We start from the raw sequence: 13,364 nt of genomic DNA, 5'->3' as shown, positions 1-13,364 counted from the left end.
GCAGACAAGTGGCTCGACGAGTCGTGGCTTGATGCCGGACAGGATGAGTCCGTTGGCCCGCTCGACCTGCCCGTTGGACTGTGGATGTGCCACGGAGGCCAGGTCGAGGTGGATGCCGGAGATGGAGCAGTATTGCTCGAGCGCGCCCTTGGCGAAGTTGGTGCCGTTGTCGGTGATGATGCTGTTCGGCATGCCGTAGCGCACCGCTATGTCCTTGATGAATCGGACGGTTGTTCGCCCGTCCAATTTCTTGATTGGTCTTGCCTCGATCCATTTGGTGAACTTGTCCACTCCCACCAGCAAGTGCTCATGCCGCCTCGAGCAGTTTTGAAGGGTCCCACCATGTCGACTCCCCAGACCGCGAAGGGCCAGGCGATCGGTATGGTGCGGAGTGCTGATGCCGGCTGGTGGCTGCGTTTGCTGAAGCGCTGGCATCCTTCGCACTTGAGGACGAGTGACTCGGCGTCTTCGAGGGCCGTTGGCCAGTAGAAGCCATGGCGGAACGCCTTGGCCATGAGGGATCGAGATGCAGCGTGGTGCCCGCACTCGCCCTGGTGAATGTCGAGGAGGATGTCGATGCCGCGGTCATGCTCGACGCAGCGCTGGAACACGCCGGTAGAGTTGTGCTTGACGAGCTCGTTGTTGATGATGCTGTAGGCGGACGCCCGACGCTGAACTTGCCGAGCCTCAGTTTCATCCATGGGGAGAACCCCGTTCTCCAGCCATTCTGATATCGGCAGGGCCCAAGATGGGGCCGTGACAGCGGTGAAGACGGCCACCTGGGTGGGTTCCGAGTCGGCGGCTCCTGAGCCGGTTTGAGCAGCCTTTGGGTTGGTGACGGCAACGATCGGGTCCGGGGTGATGGTGGCCGAGTTGAGCTGGGCAGCCCTCAAGCCGGGTTCAGCAGTCCTCAGGCTGGGTTCAGCAGTCCCCGGGCTAGCTTCAACAGTCCCCGGGCCGTCTTCAGCAGTCCCCAGGCCGGCCTCAGCAGTCCCCGGGCCGGCTTGTGGCGCGGCCGGGTCTTCTGGGACGTGGATTGTATCGGAGTCCGGCGACGGCTTGACGAATGGCTTGCGCAGGTGCTTGAGTCCGGCAGCCCTCGAAGGATCCGGAAAGCTTCTGGATGAGGAAGCGGTAGCTTGCCATGTTGGAGTAGCGGGCGTCCCACTCACCGGAGCACTACTGCACCACCAAGTCCAAGTCGCCGTAGCACAGGATGCGCCGGATGCCGAGTTCCTTGGCAAGCTGAAGGCTGTGCACAAGCGCTTTGTATTCGGCGACGTTGTTGGAGGCGGCGAAGTGGATCTGGAGTGCGTAGCGGAGTCGGTCGCCCTTCGGAGATGATAGTACGATGCCGGCCCCTAAGTCGAGTCGCATCTTGGACCCGTCAAAGTGCATGCGCCAATGCGTTGAGTCGGGAGGCGGCAGGAAGTACTGGGTCTCGGTCCAGTCGACGAGGAAATCGGTAAGGGCCTGAGACTTGATCGTGGTGCGGGGCTCGTAGAGGATGGTGTGGCCGGCTAGCTGGATCGCCCACTTGGCGACCCGGCCAGAGGCGTCCCGGCACCCGATGATTTCTCCGATCGGCGCCGTGCTGACGACGGTGACGACGTGCTCTTGAAAGTACTGCTTCAGCTTCTTGGCGGTGAGGTACACGCCGTAACACATCTTCTGGTAGTGAGGGTAGTTCTGCTTGGAGGTGGAGAGTACTTCGCTCAGGTAGTAGACCGGTCGCTGGACGGCCCGGATCTTTCCCTTCTCCGGTCGCTCGACCACCAGCACCGTGCTGACCGCCGGCGAGGTCGCGGCTATGTAGAGCAACAGCGGCTCCTTGTCGGTCGGCGCGGCCAGGACGGGTGCGGTGGAGAGCATGCGCTTGAGGTCTTGGAAGGCTTCGTCCGCCTTGCTGTTCCACTCGAACGGGCTTGTTTTCTTCATTAGCTGGTACAAGGGCAGTGCCTTCTCGCCCAGCCGGCTTAGAAACTGGCTGACCGAAGCCAGGCAGCCTGTGAACTTCTGGACATTGCGCAGCCGGGTTGGCTTGCGCATGCGCTCGATGGCCTTGATCTTCTCCGGGTTCGCTTCGATGCCGCGTTCCGAGACGAGGAAGCCGAGCAGCTTTCCGGCCGGGACGCCGAAGACGCATTTCTCCGGGTTGAGCTTGACCTTGTATTCGCCGAGGTTGGCGAATGTTTCCTTCAGATCGTTGAGGAGCGTGAGGTGCTGCTTGGTCTTCACGACGATATCGTACACGTACACATGGATGTTCTTGATGAGTTGCGGTAGCAAGCATTTCCGCATGCATCGTTGGAAGGTGGTGCCGGCGTTCTTCAACCCGAACAACATGGTGATGTAGCAGTACGCCCCGAAGGGCGTGATGAAGGACGTCTTCAGGGCATCGGCCGGGTCTAGCTTGATCTGGTGATAGTCGGAGTAGGCATCCAAGAAGGACAACAGATCACACCCGGCGGTCGAGTCGATGACTTGGTCGATCCCCAGGAGGGCGAACAGATCCTTGGGACAGGCCTTGTTGAGGCTGGTGTAGTCGATACACATGCGCTAGGTCTTGTTCTTCTTCAGGACGAGGACTGGGTTGGCCAGCCACTCGGGGTGAAACACTTCCATTATGAAGCCGGCCGCCAAGAGCTTGGCGACCTCTTCACCAATGGTTCTTCTCTTCTCTTCGGAAAATCGATGGAGGGGTTGACGGACAGGCTTGGCGTACTTGCAGACGTGGAGTTTGTGCTCGGCGTACTTCCTCGGGATACCCGGCATGTCTTTGGGGGTCCATGCAAAGATATCCCGATTCTCACGGAGGAAGTCGACGAGCTCGCCTTCCTATTTGCTGTCGAGGCTGGCGCCTACGACGACGTACTTGCTGCAGCTGGGGTCTTCCGGGTTCAGCTTCACTTTCTTGGTTTCCTTGGAGGGCTTGAAGGCGGCCTCATCTTCCGGGTCCAGGGTCGGGATCAACGCATCAGAAGCCTCGCCGGCCATGGCGACGATCCCGTCGAGCTGGCGCCGCTCCTTGGCAATGACCAGCGACTCGACAAGCTTGGCGCCGTCTCGGGCGCACTCCAGAGACTTGCGGTAGTCGCCGGTGACGGTAATGAGGCCCTTGGGACCCGACATCTTCATCTTCAGGTATGCGTAGTGGGGGACCGCCATGAACTTGGCGAGCGCAGGCCGGCCCAGTAGTGCATGATACGCGCTAGACAGGTCCACCACCTTGAACCAGATTGGTTCGCGTCGGAAGTGGCTGCTGTCGCCGATCAGGACGTCGAGCCGGACCCGGCCAATGGGTGAACATGAGAGGCCGGGTACGATGTCGTGGAAGACGGCCCGGGTTGGCTCCAGGTCCTCGGCCTTGAGGCCGAGCTTGGTCATCGTGTCACGGTAGAGGATGTTGATGCTGCTGCCGCTGTCGACAAGGACTCGGGAGAACTTGGAGGTGTGCCGCGCGATGATGGTAGGGTCGAGGACGAGGGCGTAACCACCCGAACTCGGCATGACTGCCGGGTGATCCTCCCGGGTCCAGGTGATCGGGCGATCCGACCAATGCATGAAATCCGTCTTGGCTGGGACGACGGTGTTCACCTCCTACCGGAGGAGGCACTCGCTGCGCTTGTCATCGCCGAGGCTGGTGAAGACGACGTAGGCCACGTTCTGGTCCGGGTAGGCGTCGTTCCGCATCGCGCCGCCAGCGGGAGGCGGCGGTGGAGGCGGAGGCGGCTGCCCCGTGCCCGGAGCCAGAGCCGGACCCGAAGGAGGCGGAATGTCGCCCCTCATGATGCGCTTGGTGATGGCGCACTGCCGAAGCATTTGCGTGGAGGGTCTTGCGCCGCTGTGGTGCTTGCATGGGGCGTCGAGCATCTCTTCAAAGCTCATGGCGGGTTGTCATGCCATCTTGCCGGTCTGCTGGCACTTCGCTGCCAGGTCCGCCGCGGGCTCGGCGACCGCGATGAGCCAGTTGTCGTGACGTTGCACCGGCTGCTCGGCCTTGCGCTTGTTGTTCTGGTGGTGCTGCTGCCGGCTGCTCTCGTCGGCCGGCTTCTGTGGAGGGACCGGCTTCGCCTTGCCGGCCTCATCCAGCGCCACCTGGATCTTCATGGTGGAGTCGGTGTTGGCGTACTAGTCCGCCGTCACCATGAGCGCGGCCATGGTGGCCGGCTCGGAGCGTAAAAGCTTGTGCTTGAGGAGGGTGCCGTCTAGGCACCCGCTGACAAAGTATTGGATCGCCTGGACTTCATGGACGTCCTCACAGCTATTCCGGAGCTCGGTCCAGCGTGCGAGGTACTCGCGGCCGGTCTCCGTCGGCCCCTGCACACACATGGCGAGCTGGCTGGGGTGACCGGGCCGCTTGTACGTCCCCGTGAAGTTGTGGACAAACGCTTCCTCGAAATCGACCCATGCGTTGATGCTGCCCATCGGCAGGCCGTTCAACCATGTGCGAGCCGATCCTTGGAGCATGAGCGGTGCGTAGCGCACGGCGAGACGACGATTGGCACCGGTGATGCCAATGGCCGTGGTGTAGTCGTTGAGCCAGTCTTGTAGCTTCACGGTCCCATTGTACTTGGAGGTGTCACGGGGAAGCAAGAACCCCTCGGGAAAGGCTCCTCTTGGATGCATGGGACGAAGCATGCCGGCTCGATAGCACCGCTCTCCTCCACCTCCAGGGAGCGAGCGAGCTGATCGATGCGGTGGCGCGCGTCGGCATCGTTGATGGCGCGCGGGCCGAGTTGACTGGCGGCCAGGCCCCGAGGGGCCGGGTCGGCTGGAGCCGGACGCCAGCCAGGTTGGTCGGGTCCGCGCTGGTTCTTCGGGGCGGGCTCGTTGCCCAGAGCATTAGCGGTGGTGCCGGCCGGGTTGCGCCGGGTCCGGGCTTGGCCGGAGTGTGCCTCGCCAAGCGGCGAGGAGGCCATGTGCAGGAGTTCGCCGGGTCCGCCAAGGCAGGCGGAGCCGGACCCTGCCGGCTTGGCGAGCTGGTTGAGGCGATCCTGCTGGGTGTTGGCGGCGTGGAGGATCTCGCGCATCCGCCCGATATGCTCCTTGAGCTCCTTGAGCTCCTTGATGGGTGTTGGGCGAGGCCGACCGCGGCTGCCTCCGCAGCACGCATGTTCTTGACTGGGGTCTCATAGATGGTCCGGACGGCGCCGAAGGCCCGGCCAATCGCTCCTCCCCGGGCACGAGTATCTGCGGCCGGCTTGGCTCGGCCGCGGTGGGCGTGAATCTGTGGGCGGCGTCGTGCTCCATCTGAGCAGCTTCCAGGCGGCGCTTGGTGGCGGCCAGCGTCTCGGACAGGTCCAGCATTTGCTGGCGCCTCTCCTCGAGCTGGGTTTGGGCTTCAACGACGTTGGTGGCGTCGACGTCGGTGCCGATGGGGATGCGGAGGCTCTACATCGCGGCACGCAGCGGGTCGGACGGCTCCGTCCGCGCTATGGCGGCCGCAGCTTCGGCGACTCTTCTCGCCTTGCTCGACGAGGAAGAGGCGCCATCGCCGGTGACGAAGACCTCCACGTGGGCATCCATCGCCCCGGCATTGAATCCGCCGCTGAGAGGGAGCAGAGAGTCGGAGTAGCTGAGCACCTCGCTGGGGTACTCGTCGACCGCAAGCACGTCGGAGATGCGCAGCGCGGTGAAGGAGGCGGCGAGCGCGCCGATGATGTCGTCCGCCAGAGTGACGGATTCGTCGGAGTAGGAGAAGGGCCCCGTCTGAAGCATGCTTCCGGCCAGCTCCTCGAGCTGCCCCACGGTGGGCTCCAACTATCGTGGTGGGCGCACGGCAGATGCCAAGGGATGGCTAAAGAGAGGAGGAGGCTCGAGGGCGCTGGTGGGCTTCGGAGGCGAGGTTGATATGTGCGGGCGCGGGACGCCGGACATACCCAGGTTCGGGGCTCTCCGGAGAGATAACACCCCTAGTCCTGCCGAGTTTAGTTGTATGGTCGATAGTACAATGCTTCTCCTGGAGCTGTGTGGAGGAGGAAGCAGGCTGGCCAAGGCTCGGGCTGCTCCTTCTCTCTGGTGTTGCTCAGTAGTGGCTAGTCCTATCTTGCTTGCTTTTGCATGCTGGGGATCTTACATGTCATATGTATCATGCTTCATGCCCCTGTGGGCGTGGACTCCTGGGGGGTTTTATAGATCAACCCACCCAGGGTTACAATGGTAATATGCGAGTCGGTGGGTCCGTATTGTCGGTGTTCGAGGTTTCGGGCAGGGTCCCGCTTGGGGGCTTGTGGTTCGCCGGGTTCCCCTAGGTGCGGGCCCTGCGTGCCTAGGGGGACTATGCGCCGTCTTATCGATCGTCATGGCGTGGCCGAGTTGAGCCGCGCACAGTGTTCTCCGTCAGGCCGCCGCTTGCTGTCGTCAGCGGTGAGGGCGGGAACACTGTGGCCGCGCCAGCCCTGGTCAGCGGGTAGGTAAGGGGCACTGTTGCCACGCTCTGGCTGACCATGGGCATGGGCGGGGGCACTGTACTCTTGTTCATCGGTGATTGAGGTCCCGTCCCATCGTATGGCCTGGATGGGACAGGAGCTGACCTGTGGCTGGGTTGCCGTGGACGCCATAGGTGGGTTGGCTTGCTGGGGAAGCCAAGGTTGCATCGGGCTGAGCTGCCTTGCACCAGCCGCTGCGGCCGGGTCGATGTATCTTGCCGAGTCGAGGGTCTTGGTCGGGTTGCGCGCCTTGCCGGTGTTGGAAATATGCCCTAGAGGCAATAATAAAATGATTATTATTATATTTCCTTGTTCATGATAATTGTCTATTATGCATGCTATAATTGTGTTATTCGGAAATCGTAATACATGTGTGAATACATAGACCACAACATGTCCCTAGTGAGCCTCTAGTTGACTAGCTCGTTGATCAACAAATAGTCATGGTTTCCTGACTATGGACATTAGATGTCATTGATAACGGGATCACATCATTAGGAGAATGATGTGATGGACAAAACCCAATCCTAAGCATAGCACAAGATCGTGTAGTTCGTTTGCTAGAGCTTTTCCAATGTCAAGTATCATTTCCTTAGACCATGAGATCGTGTAACTCCCGGATACCGTAGGAGTGCTTTGGGTGTACCAAACGTCACAACGTAACTGGGTGACTATAAAGGTATACTACAGGTATCCCCGAAAGTATATGTTGGGTTGACGCGGATCGAGACTGGGATTTGTCACTCCGTATGACGGAGAGGTATCTCTGGGCCCACTCGGTAATGCATCATCATAATGAGCTCAATGTGACCAAGTGGTTGGTCACGGGATCATGCATTACAGTACGAGTAAAGTGACTTCCCGGTAACAAGATTGAACGAGGTATTGGGATACCGACGATCGAATCTCGGGCAAGTAACGTATCGATTGACAAAGGGAATTGTATATGGTATTACTTGAATCCTCAACATCGTGGTTCATTTGATGAGATCATCATGGAACATGTGGGAGCCAACATGGGTATCCAGATCCCGCTGTTGGTTATTGGCCGGAGAGCTATCTTGGTCATGTCTGCGTGATTCCCAAACCCGTAGGGTCTATACACTTAAGGTTCGGTGACGCTAGGTGTCGGTGTCAAAACCGGCGGATCTCGGGTAGGGGGTCCCGAACTGTGCGTCTAGGCGGATGGTAACAGGAGACGAGGGACACGATGTTTTACCCAGGTTCGGGCCCTCTTGATGGAGGTAAAACCCTACGTCCTGCTTGATTAATATTGATGATGTGTGTTACAAGAGTAGATCTACCACGAGATCAAGGAGGCTAAACCCTAGAAGCTAGCCTATGGTATGATTGTTGTTCGTCCTACGGACTAAAGCCATCCGGTTTATATAGACACCGGAGAGGGCTAGGGTTAGACAGAGTCAGTTACAATGGTAGGAGATCTACATATACGTATCGCCAAACTTGCCTTCCACGCCAAGGAAAGTCCCATCCGGACACGGGACGAAGTCTTCAATCTTGTATCTTCATAGTCTTGGAGTCCGGTCGATGATGATAGTTCGGCTATCCAGACACCCCCTAGTCCGGGACTCCCTCAGTAGCCCCTGAACCAGGCTTCAATGACGACGAGTCCGACGCGCATATTGTCTTCGGCATTGCAAGGCGGGTTCCTCCTCCGAATAATTTATAGAAGATTGTGAACACCAGGATAGTGTCCGGCTCTGCAAAATAAATTCCACGCACCACCGTAGAGAAAATAGTATTACACAAGTTCAATCTGCTGACGTATTCGATGGTGTGACATCACACCACTACCAAGCCTTTACTTAAATTGTTTTTGTTGTACCACCTCAGCGCGTTTAGCGAAGTGGTTTCCTTGGCACGTCTTGTCGAAGCAGAGATCGTGTTCCCCTTATTCTGGGATTCCCATCAATACGGACGTGGGTAACCCAACCGCGCCATTGATTGCGGCGCTTGGAAGATAAGTGAGTTTTATCAGGCCGGTGGGGACGTATGTTTCCGTCCGCCCATATAAGGGGATAAAGATCCAACCCTTTTACCCGGGCCTTCTTCCTCCTTGGCTTATCCATCTCCGCGAACTCGAGCTCCAGCGCCCAAGTCCGCACATCTCACCTCAACCTTCTCCAAATATGTCCAGAGCAGGAGGCAAGTGGATAGCCTCCTCTGTCACGGAGGGGCAGATCCAGAAGCTGTGCAACGCCGGATACTTGTCCAGCGACATCGTGCACCGGCTCCCCGACAAGGGAGAGCTCATCCCCAGCCCCAGGCCCCATGAGAGGGTAGTATTCCTTCCCCATTGCCTCCATGGACTGGGCTTCCCACTCCATCCCTTTGTCCGGGGGCTCATGTTCTACTACGGCCTGGATTTCCATGATTTGGCCCCGAATTTCATCCTCAACATCTCGGCGTTTATCGTCGTGTGTGAGGCCTTCCTCTGCATCCAGCCCCACTTCGGCTTGTGGCTCAAGACCTGTGAAGGGCAGCCAAGCGGAGTGCGGAGGCGCCATGGTGGGCAGGATGTCCCACGTTACTTGGCTTGAGGGCACTTTCGTGGAAACCATCAAGGGGTGGCAATCGGGGTGGTTCTACATCACCGAGCCGCATGACCCCGAATGGGCAATGACCCCTGAATTCAGATCTGGCATCCCCACATGGCTCACTTCCTGGAAAGAGAGCGGCCGGACTTGGGGTGATTCGGAGGAGCTGACCGGACTCCAAGCCTGCGTCCAAAAGCTGGTGGACAAGAAGCTCAAGCTTGTCAACGTGGTCCAGGTCATGCTCATCCGCTAGATTCTCCCGTGCCAACGACGGGGCTTCAACATGTGGGAGTTCGATCCGGCCCAGCACCAGACTTTGAGTGGGCTCTTTGACACGACATATGAAGATGTCTGGAAGGTGCTGTTCAAGGGCGCCGAGGCTCCCGCATCCGCTACTGAAGATCGCGGATTCAGCTCGCAGCGTCCGGCTGACGAGGTAAGTGATTTTGTCCTTTACGGGACGCTTGTTTTCCATAGTTTGACTCTATGCGGGATCTAAACTCCCCTTTCCTTTGACAGGACTGGCTAAAGAAGGCCGAACAGGCTATCTGTCCGGCCCCATTGCCAGAGGACCCAGCGGACGCCCGCTTGACGGGGCTGCTGGCTCCGGCACCCCACGTGGTGCCGGAGAAGAAGGCCAAGAAGAAGGCCACGGGTACTCGAAAGAGTTCCCGTTTTCAGGTGTTATCGGACGATGACTCCGAGGCCGACTCCTCCCACAAGGGTGAGGAGGAGAAGAAGAAAGCCTCTCCCCCAGCGGGGGGAGGGAAGAAAAGGAAGGCTTCCCCTACGGGGGAGGCCGAAGGGTCCAAGAAGGGAAAAACTCTTTCCCCGGACTGCTCTGCCAACGCCAGTGACGACGACGAGGACTGGCCTCCAAGGGCCAAGCCTCCGGCGAGATCGTAAGTATCCGGACTCCCGAATAACTTCATGGTTTTTCTTTTTTGCCACACATTGTCTTTCTAATGCCGCATACAACCCTGCAGTCCGCCCAAGGACGATCTTCCCGCTTCGTCGAGCGGGTCCTTAGGTGCGTCGGATATGGATTCTCTTCCGACCGCCTCCACCCCCCGTGATACGGACGATGCCGAGGTGGGATCCCGGGAAGGGACCCGCCAGGAGGAGGAGGCCCCGGAGGTGTCGCAGGACAACCTCCCGGACTTTGCACCAGACTCGGCTTCGGATCCCATAGCGGCTCCAGAGTCTGGCGGACGGCCTCTTCGTAAGAAGGGCAAGACCATGACACCGGCAGCCTCTGTCCAACCGGAGGCGCCGGATAACTTGCTGGAGGCGCTCAATGGCACCTCCAATGAAGAGGAACACTGCACTGTTATGAGTGCGGTGATTCAGAAGGTACAGCTCGCCAAGAGCGGACTGACCGAAGCCTGCAGCAGCCTTCTAACAGGCTTTGAGGTAAGAATTTTGAGATATGTAAAATAGTACCGCATAGACAGTAGCCCCTGATGCTCGGTTTGGTGTTCGGAAAGAAAAGCCGGACTGAGGATCTAAGAAGATATACGCAGGAGTCATAAAAAATATGTCGATATGGGATTGCAGGCTGCACTGCTGACCTCTGCAGCACTGACTGCGGAGGTCAATACTTTGAAGGAAAACCTCGAGCGGTCCGAGAGCGAGCTCGGCCGTGCCAAGAAGCAGCTCGAGGACAAGGAAGGTGAGCAACACCTTATTAAAATTGTACCTTACAGAAAAGGATTTTGGTTGCAAAAAGAATGACAAGGATAACTTGGGTATTGCAGGGGCCACTAACGAGGTGGCGACCCTGAAAGAGGCGGTGGCCGCGGCCGAACGCGATGCGGCCGCGGAGCGCACCGAGCGAGAGAAGCAGGAGGCGCGGGTGGCGGAGGTGCAGCAAGAGCTCCAGGATCTCGTGAAAAAACATGAGAGCCTGGAGCGTGACTCGAAGACTCGAGAGTCTGAGCTTGCAACGGCTCTTGAGAGTACCAAAGCCGCTAAGGCCGAAGCCTACAAGGCCCTCCAGGAAATCAAGGCGTTGAAGAAATAACAGTGGGTAAGGCATTTTTCATGCAAAGTAAGCATGTGAGTGTTAATTACCTGTTGCTTACCTGAATTCGGAGCTCTCCAGGAGCGTTCGCAGATCTTCCTCACAGCGTGTCCGATGCTGCCGCGTTCTACCGGGCCGAGGAGGGGAGCTCGATGGAGAAGGTCTTCTGTCCAGTGCCCCTTAGCAAACAACTGAAGTAGCTGGTCGAGCTCCACAAGGCGGCCGAACAGGCCATGAAGGGCCTCATAGTTCGGCTGTGGCCTAAGGAGGCCATGCCTGGGAGCTACTTCGGCCTGGTGCGGCGGCTGGTGGATGCGTGCCCGTGGGTTGAAGTCATCAAGCACTCCGCCTGTATTGAAGGTGCCCGGCGGGCCCTTGCCCGCGCAAAGGTGCACTGGGGCAAGATGGATGCCCAGAAGCTCGTGACGGACCCACCCCCGAAGGGAAAGGAGCATCGCACGCCCGAGATGTATTATAAGAGTGTGCTGAAGGGCACCCCGCACTATTGCGGGTGAGTGCTCCAAAGATGTAATATTTGAGTAGACTCGCATTTTGTTATCCTGTGCGCTGAAAACTTATTTCATTTGCGCTGAGCAACGCATTTTAATTTAAAATATTACCTTCTGTGCGGCTGTTTATCAAATCTGAGAGATGGCAAGTCGTCGGCTTCAGCCCCCATGCCACGAGTGCTGGGGTGTTCGGATAAATTTGAGCACTCTTGTTCCCATATTTGGGTCCATCTAGGGAGGCGCTCAACACAACGAACAAGGCAACCGGACTTATAATGCTTGAACACTCTCACTTAGCCATAGAATTCTATAATTTTAAATTTCGGCGAAGCCCCTAGTCTTTAGAAGGCCGAATTTGGGGCGCTATCCATGCCTGGGCCGGACAAAGACCGGCTCCTCGCTCTAAGCGGCATAAGTCTTTAGGGACTCGCAAAAAACCTCTCGAACAACGACCAGCTCTCGCCTCATCATGATGGTCAGTTTTAGCTTTCTCCACTAAGGCGTTAACCCAGCTCAACTGGGGCGCAATCGCAGTGGTTCTCCCAGTGCTACCTTAGCCGATACAACGGAACGTAAGGTACCAAAACATGGGAGCCGGGCAAACCCAACTATTGACCCAAGACATGATTCGGAGCTGATGCATATAATGCTATAAGTTCGGGGTGCCGCACTTGTGAAAGTGTTCGGACTTATCACACCATGATGCGGGAAACATAAGCCCCTGGTGTATTTAGCCGTACCAAAACGTACGGATGCGACATGTCACAAATGAACATATGTATAAAAAGAGAAATGCAATATGAAGCAAAAAGGTACCGCATTACTTATTCAAGAAAAACTGCTGTAAGTGCAGAACGATAGAAATGGTGCGATAAGCAAGGGATGGGACTGTTAAACATGTCCCCCTCCAGGGGTAGGCTACGGAATGGTGCGTAAAACGGATTAAATGCTCATAATGGAGACCACCTGGATATTCGTTGTAGCCTTTATCCTTCCCTGGCTGTTGCATCATGAGTTCGGCAGGTCTGCTGCCGGACAGGGCCTCTGACGAACGGAGTCCTGTGGGTAAAAAAAAGAAAAAGAAAAAAAGAACGACACACTTGAGAGCCCATGGTGTGGTTGAGCCGCAGTCTGGGCCTATCGTGGTCGCGCAGATGCCAGGCCCATGGTATCTTTAGAGCGTAATGGTGTACGCGAAGGATCTGTCTTGACGTTTTACAGGGGCTGGGGTCGGGGCCGCACTGCTACGCGTGCTCGGAACATGCCAGGTGGTCTTGTTGTATATTACTCCGGGCACGTTTAGCCGTGTCCGGTCTCTTAACGGCCGGACTCGAGAATTGCCTTAAGAGGCTGCACTGTACTTCTGCCGCGAGAGCTGCTGTATGTTCCTCCGTTCGGAGAGAGCGTTCAGTGTTTCCGTTGACCGTGATGACCCCTCGAGGGCCTGGCATCTTGAGCTTGAGGTATGCGTAATGCGGCACCGCGTTGAACATTGCGAATGCGGTACGTCCAAGCAGAGCATGATAGCCGCTGCGGAACGGAACTATGTCGAAGATTAACTCCTCGCTTCGGAAGTTATCCGGGGATCCGAAGAGCACTTCCAGTGTAACTGAGCCTGTACAATTGGCTTCTACACCTGGTATGACGCCTTTAAAGATCGTCTTAGTAGGTTTGATCCTTGAGGGGTCTATGCCCATTTTGCGCATTGTGTCCTGATAAAGCAGGTTCAGGCTACTGCCGCCGTCCATCAGGACTCTGGTGAGGTGAAATCCATCGACGATTGGGTCTAGAATCAATGCGGCGAATCCGCCATGGCGGATGCTAGTGGGGTGGTCCCTCCGGT

The sequence above is a fragment of the Triticum dicoccoides genome, chromosome 5B (genome assembly GCF_002162155.2).
Source record: "Triticum dicoccoides isolate Atlit2015 ecotype Zavitan chromosome 5B, WEW_v2.0, whole genome shotgun sequence".
NCBI classification, from domain to species: domain Eukaryota; kingdom Viridiplantae; phylum Streptophyta; class Magnoliopsida; order Poales; family Poaceae; genus Triticum; species Triticum dicoccoides.
This window is presented reverse-complemented; position numbering follows the sequence as displayed.